Source organism: Balaenoptera physalus (genome assembly GCF_965194825.1).
Source record: "Balaenoptera physalus genome assembly, chromosome: 6".
Lineage (NCBI taxonomy): Eukaryota > Metazoa > Chordata > Mammalia > Artiodactyla > Balaenopteridae > Balaenoptera > Balaenoptera physalus.
In genome coordinates this window covers 113,242,445-113,249,973 of record NC_138885.1, presented here as the reverse complement: position 1 = coordinate 113,249,973, position 7,529 = coordinate 113,242,445, and the positions used below count along the sequence as shown (strand labels likewise).

Below are 7,529 nucleotides of genomic sequence, written 5' to 3'. Positions count from 1 at the left end.
AGCCCAGCCTTGCAAAGGACTATTTTAAAAAGAGGAGGGGAGGTATCCCCTCAAGTCTTAGTGCAATTTTAAGCTTTGATACTTGTAGAAGTATAAATGCCACAAACTTACGAAACATCATTTGAAAGTTTAATCGAATTTCTTCTAAACTCATTTAGTTTTGTAAATTTTAAACGTTAAGCGTTTATTGTTTTATTTTTTATTTTTTAAAATTTATGTATTTATTTATTTATGGCTGTGTTGGGTCTTCGTTTCTGTGCGAGGGCTTTCTCTAGTTGTGGCAAGCGGGGGCCACTCTTCATCGCGGTGCGCGGGCCTCTCATTATCGCGGCCTCTCTTGTTGCGGAGCACAGGCTCCAGACGCGCAGGCTCAGTAATTGTGGCTCACGGGCCTTCCCAAGCCAGGGCTCGAACCTGTGTCCCCAACAAGAGAGCCTGCGACAGTGAGAGGCCCGCGCACCGCGATGAAGAGTGGCCCCCGCTTGCCACAACTAGAGAAAGCCCTCACACAGAAACGACCCAACACGCCATTAAATAAATTAATTCATTTAAAAAAATAAAAAATAAAAAAATAAAAGCTTAATGTTTAAAATGTACAAAAGTAAATGAGTTTAGAAGAAATTCGATTAAAGTTTCAAGTGATGTTTTGCCAGTCTAGCATTTATACTTCTGCGACACTGTTCTGGAGTATCCAAGCACACTATATTAAAGCTTAAAATTGTTCTAAGACTTTTGGGACACCTTCTATTTCATCACCGGCTTGTTAATTACTGGACCACCATGTTGGCTGGAATTATGAAAATATCCTTTAACACAAGTACATAACAAAGAGGAAAATCATCACAAAATCAGAAGCACCATTATAGTTAACAAGAAATGCAGCACGGACCCAATAGAAGGAAATAACCTACTTTCTCTGTTTATGATCGCAAACATGCTAATATGCTAATAAGTACTGCCTGCAAAGAATTTGGATGACATGTGTTATTCAGCAGCTTTTTGGTTTAAATTGATTGCCAATAATGACTAGCAGCTTCAATGATATAGTAGGGAGGAAGAACCCTGCAAAACCTAACGATGCTACAACAGTCTGTTCCGAAGTTTGGCTTTATGAGTTGTTAGGAGTCCCATGGTTTTTTTTTGGTTTTTTTTTGTGTGTTTTTTTTCTTTTTTGTTTTTTTTTTCTTTTTTTTTCTTTTTTGTTTTTTTTTTGTTTTTTTGTTTTTTTACTTTTTTTTTTTTTTGGAGTCCCATTTTTTGATGGTAATACTGCACTGATTCTAAAGGAATATGCAGCAGTATGGGACAGTGAGGTAAGAAAAACATAGAAGTTATATAGCTAGTGTCTTTAAAGTCTAAAAATTTAAACTATTAATTAAAAAACCTCACATAGCTCACAGCTATCAGATATCTGTGCGTGGATTGGGAGCAGATATCTGTGCGTGGATTGGGAGCTTTTAGCTTTGGAATGGTTTTTGTAACTCTGTTTACAATAAAAAGGACAGAAGAGCGTGTTACATTGACGAGGTCCCGTTCTTTCCTATGAGCATAATCTTCGCTTGTCCATGAGTCTCTTGAATTCAATGTCTTTCTTTAAGGTGAAAATACTAACTTTGCTGGTTTCTGAGCAGGAGAGGTGATATTTCTCCAGTCTTTGTTTCGAGGGGTTTATGATGTTACAACCCCTCACTTCTCCCTTAAGAGAGGATGGCATTGGAGCGCCGAATACCAATGAAATGATCAGCGCTGAAAGACCTTCTCATAGCAGCTCTACACACGTCTTTGTATTTGTCGTCACACAATCTGGAAATGGCCTAGGAAAGTCAATCAGGTAGAACATAGGTATAATTAGGGGGGAAAAAATGTTCGGACCTTAAAAAAACAAAAAAAGCATCATTGATAAGCCACACATCTCCATTCGTTTAGATAGTTCATAGTTACTGCTACTTTGGATAGCTGATATCTACACTAACTGACAGTTCCCTAAGGTAATAACCTTTAAGGGCTATGATTAGATTGCTGGGGCAAGGGGTAACTTGCCCTAATAACTTAGAGTTACTTAAAAATTGGCTTCCTAATGATAGGCTCCTAATAGCAATATCATCTGTTACCTACACACGTGATCCTTAAACGTAATGGACATACACTTGGGCAAAATCAGTGTTTACTCAGCTATTCAACTTCTCTTCAGTTTTCATTAGTTATTACATACTCTAAGAAAATTTTAATCAGGTAGGTATGTGCTGAAGGTAGGAGAGGTCTAATGACAAGCGCTGAAAGGTGCTATTTCACTTGCACATAAATTATGGTAGAAAAACATCTTATTCTAAAGTACCACCAAGGTACCACAGAAAGTATCAATTTTAAATGTGTTCATTTCAGTTGTGAATTTTGCTGTATACCCACCAAAAATCATAAGCCATAAGTATTACGTTGTTCCATGTACGTTACCATGTATATTAAAAACTCATGTACTTTCTACATCCAGTATCTGAATCCACATTATACCTTCCAAGTATAGGTCTCTCAGGTTAGCCACGGATGCTTTGTCTAATAAACTCATGGGACTGAACTGTGATACACATACACACACACACACACACACACACGAACTGCAAGCTGAGTAAAAAACAGTTAAGAGGGAATTCCCTGGTGGCGCAGTGGTTAAGAATCCGCCTGCCAATGCAGGGGACACGGGTTTGAGCCCTGGTCCGGGAAGATCCCACATGCCGAGGAGCAACTAAGCCCGTGCGCCACAACTACTGACCCTGCGCTCTAGAGCCCGTGCTCTGCAACAAGGGCAGCCACTGCAATGAGAAGCCTGCGCACCGCAATGAAGAGCAGCCCCCGCCCGCCGCAGCTAGAGAAAGCCCGCGTGCAGCAGCGAAGACCCAATGCAGCCATAAATAAATAAATACATTTATTTATTTATTAAAAATATCAAGACAGTAGAAATAGTCCAAAACATCAATTATTAAAAAAAAAAAAAGACAGTTAAGAGTGGTAAGTAGATTATGTAGGTACATCTGATTAGGGATACAATTTTAAGAAATTATTCATGTATGGTTATATGTAAGTGTAGAGGTTCAAATGGAAAACCATTAAGAACAGATTAAATATGATTGAAAGTATTCTGAATTATGGTTACAGAAGAGACAATTTTTTTTTTTATAATGTGGGATCCCTGTATAAACCATAAAAGACACAGGAAATATGATGCCAACGGGTCAATAAGCTCTTCAAACTGTTAACAGCTTTCCATTTTCCTAATCACTGCTTAATATAATTTAGCTACAGGTGTGGCTTCGGTGGCTGACAGAAAACCCCTGTTAGTGATTTCACAGCCTTACCTCTAAGTTCTGTGCTCTTTCTTTGCTAAGAGGAGTGAATAGAACATTCAGGTTGTTGTCATCTGCTAAGGAGCGAAGGTCAAAGTAGTATTTGGCATACACACTGAAAGGAACATTAATATTAAACTGAAGTAGCTCCACGAAGTGCCTTTCCATCTCATTCCTGGGGGAGGAGGAGAAGACAAAACCAACACAGGACAATTTTAGTCAACTGGGCTATCTTCAAAAATACCATTCTGAGCTACTAGGATGGCTCTAAATACTGTTTTGAAACAAATAATGGCTACCCAGCTGGATTAATACCCTAATGTTCAAACAAGGTACAGCTATTTGTGGTCCTTTCTGCGTCCCAGCACTTTGAGTCTGGGACAAGGGGGAAGAGGTCATGGCCCTCTTATGCACTCATGCTGCTGACTCAGGGGCTCATTCTTCAGAGTTCCATTAGTGCAGCTGTACGATTCATGCTCCACACTCACTCACGAGGCCCCGCTCTAGTGATCAGTTGAAAGGAATGATGTATGCTGTTTATTAGCTCTGAAGAACTTGCAGACATTTTCACCGGGCTGGTGACAGGAAGGGGCTTACTGAAGTAGAGACGAGCCAACAAAAGGAGTGGGCACATCACCACGGCAACAAATGGATCCATCGAGAGCCACTGCTATTATCTCTGAGGGGGGAAAACTCTTGAGGCAACAAGGATTCATCTCAAGTAAATAAATAAATAAGCTACATTCGATGGGAAAGGGAATCCCCCCACCCCCACCCCGTGCATGGGGCTGTGTCGAAGGGCATAATGCAAGTTTCTGTTCACCTTAAAACCTTACTAGGGTGACTTGTCGTCACCATGACAGGACAGGATGCACTTTTTAAGCTTAGAAAGGCAGTAAGATTATGTCTCAGCTAGACTAAACCCACTTTACGATACGACCTCTGATAGAGCAGTTGTTGCCCCCGGTGTTAGGAGAGCAGCCCAGAATGTTCAGACCTACCGCCCCTTGCCAGGACAGACTGCACACGCCCACAGAGGGCGAATTCAATGAAGTGGGAAAGTAGAGTGCTGGGAGCAGGCTTCTGCTATATGACCATATCCAGCCATTTGCTTGCCAAATGTTTAAGTAAATAAATATAAAGTTAGAGTAAATCTTACCACTTTTCACAGCAATCACTTTAGAGAGTTGATTAGATAAAAATGATAAATACCCAAACAAACATGCAAGTGGCTTATTTTACCATACATTTGGTTTCTTGGTTTTCAAGTGTTAATATTTTATCCATTGGATAAATCAACAAATGCTCCATGTTCTCCTGTATGGAGAGCAGAGTATGAGCAGAAATGAGGTTTCTCATTTGTTGAACTTTAAACCTAACTGAACCTACTTCCAAAATTAATTTCCTGTTCATACGGCCAGAAGTCTATAGAAATGTAAATCAGATAATGTTTTGATAATCAGCTAATCAGGACTTAATTTACTACAGGAATAAATGCACTTCACTATCCCTTTTATATTTTCTCCACTAATACATTTTAATTGTGTGGAAATACAGTACTTCATAGGATTAACATGTCTATTAATAGAGCTTTAATCACTGAAGAAAAGCATTATGCCTACAGAATATGCATCTTCTGTGTTTTTTGCTGTTTGTAAATGGCTAGGTGGCTGAAGAGCCTTCCACTTACAGGCGCAGCAAACTGTCTGAACAGCAGCTGCTCAGTTTAACTTACTCTTTTGAAGGGAAATATATATTTAACAAGACACAGAGATGTTAGAAAGTTTTAAGGAAAAGCTGATAGACAGCAATTTTTCAATTCAGACTCAAAATGAGACCATTACAAATAGTAGTCAACAGCAGAGGGATGAAACAAATGTGTATTAAACACTTTGTTGTAATGCTTTCCAACTCCCAAAGATCATAAACAAAAGCAGCCTATTATAAACATAACTCCTGGTGATTCTCCGTTCTACACAGAAAAGCGTTGTTTAGAATTAGTTTCTTCATAGCTGGACAGTGCCGCCAATGCTCCTGGGCTCAATGTCTATGAACACCCACACGTTTCCCTGCATGTTCTCGGATGTTGTACCTGGAACCAGAGCCCCAGTCAGCTCAGCTGCAGATTCTGAGAAAATTTCAGCTGCCATCATGGCAGGGATGGTGTTCACGATTACAAATTTTCCTTCCTTCAAGGGACCAGTTCAAAGACTGATGATAGTGTTGGTCAACGTCACTTTAGTTTCTGCAACTTCCAAAAGTACTTCTATTCATTTCAAATTCATTATCTGCTGTTCCACTGTTTGCTAAGATTGCTACCAGCAATATCACCACGACCACCTGGTTTACATGATCACCAAAGTGGGCATTTTCACCAAAAGCCACTTTGACAGCTACTGACAGTCACTGGTCCCTTCTCTTAGTCACAGCTTTCCTCGCTTCAGCTGTAAATATGCACTTTGGTAATTGTGAATTATCTAGGGTAAGGGGCAAAGGTAACAAAAACAAACTCTTGCCCCTGCCTGCCATCTTGATTGGCCTCTGCTGTCCAATATAATCAAGAGGTGTCCTTTCACATTTTCCTGAATGCCACCCACAAAGACAGGTTCACTGGCAAGCGGGCACTTCGAGAGTCTGCTGGAATTACCTCTCTGGCTCATCCTGCTTCCCACCCTTGGGGCCCTTCACCAGAGCCAGATTGGAAGCCTGGCGTTTCATGCCAATGTGAGCGTGCCATCTGTGAGGAGAACCTGCCTAGTTAACTCAAGGCCCCACAAAGTGCCGCTGTGTTTGCTGAGTGCCCTGGGTGAGGCCCCAGGGATGCTTCCCGGACGACCTGAGAGGTAGGTGTTTCCTAACTCAGCAGACTTTAGGGGAGGAGACAGGAACACAGGGATCTGAAACCTTTATATGTGGCTACCTGTACATCATAGTTTCTGTAACAACAGAACCTCAGATAAAAAGGAGAAAAAGACCAGCAAAAGCAAATACACAATGTGTGACTCAGGTTGAAATTATAACCTGTCAGTAGTCTAGAGGCCCTAAGACCTTAACAGTGGCCACTTGCTTCAAAGACCAGGCATGTGCCCCTTAAAAATGGACTGGACCTGGTAGACAGCTTTAAGAAAGCTGTCAAGTTACTTACTGTACCATGTTGCTCTGGTAGTGAGCTTGTAAAATGTTTGGCAAAAACCACCAGAAAAATAATTTCAATTTCTCAAGCAGAATATTACAACAATAACACATCAAGACCTACCAATGAATGAGGGGAAATACAAATTGTTATACTACAGCTAGATAGAAAGAAGGCTGTAATTTTATGTCTATTTCAGCTCTCTGCACAAGGTAACCTTTCTTAAAATGTAACATTTCTTAAAAATGTAAACTTTATGAGAGCAAATGAGGTATTGGAAAATGGTTAGAAAGTTCACGGTAACCTTACAAACTCACATGTCCTCAACTGTAACGTCCTTGAGGATCTGGCAGTCGTCCACATTCCATACAGCCCGATCGTCCCAAAACTCGGAGGCAAGAAGAATGGCTCCCAAAACAATTCTTTTCCAGTTAGTGGGGCAAATGTCGATCTCAGCATAAGTTAAAAGCCTTTCTAAGTAAACCTGCAAAAGTAGAGCACTGATCTTTGATTTTCGTTCAGTTTAAGTGCTGTGATAAGAATTGTTAGGAATGACAGATTTCATCTCTTTTTGACACCCCTTTTATTCCTAGGTTCTACAAAGACTTTGCTCAGCCAAGCCAAGGCCAGAGGCCAGGTCACAGTTGTAAGTCAGATATTTCTGTGAGTCTGATATTTCTACTCTGCCCGTGTGAATTTCCAACCCAATTTTGGTCACAGGAATGAAAGGACATCTCAGCAAAGGGCATTCTAAAGACACGCATTGTATTATTACCTTCCCACTTGTCAAGGGCAGCACATACAGCCCAGTGTCGACTTCAACTGTTCAGTAAATGCTTGAGTGCCTATCACGTGCAATGTTAACTACAAGACTGGTGGTGGTTGCATGGCGATTTTACATAACGCTTGAGTGTGTAAAATTCTGGTAAGACTGAGCACATCTTTACCTTCTCTTCAGAGTCACCAGTCCTTTTGTGGCATGAACTTGAAGATAAAAACTGGTGGTCAAGAGAGCCTCCCAGTGGCTGCTGCGTGGCACAGCAGGACAGGCAGTACAA

The 7,529-nt window shown here is 40.7% G+C and overlaps 1 long non-coding RNA gene across 2 annotated transcripts; it reads right to left on the bottom strand.

Moving 5' to 3' along the window:
* Window positions 1-910: 910 nt before the first annotated feature.
* LOC309662873 lies at window positions 911-6,862 on the bottom strand. 2 transcript variants are annotated; one of them, XR_014265040.1, is made up of 3 exons: window positions 6,789-6,862; window positions 3,351-3,513; window positions 911-1,814 (listed from the first exon to the last, which is right to left on the bottom strand). It is a non-coding gene; the product is annotated as an uncharacterized lncRNA (long non-coding RNA). The 2 variants fall into 2 exon arrangements; XR_014265041.1 differs by lacking the exon at window positions 6,789-6,862 and having other exon boundaries at window positions 3,351-3,725.
* Between the last annotated feature and the right edge of the window lie 667 nt (window positions 6,863-7,529).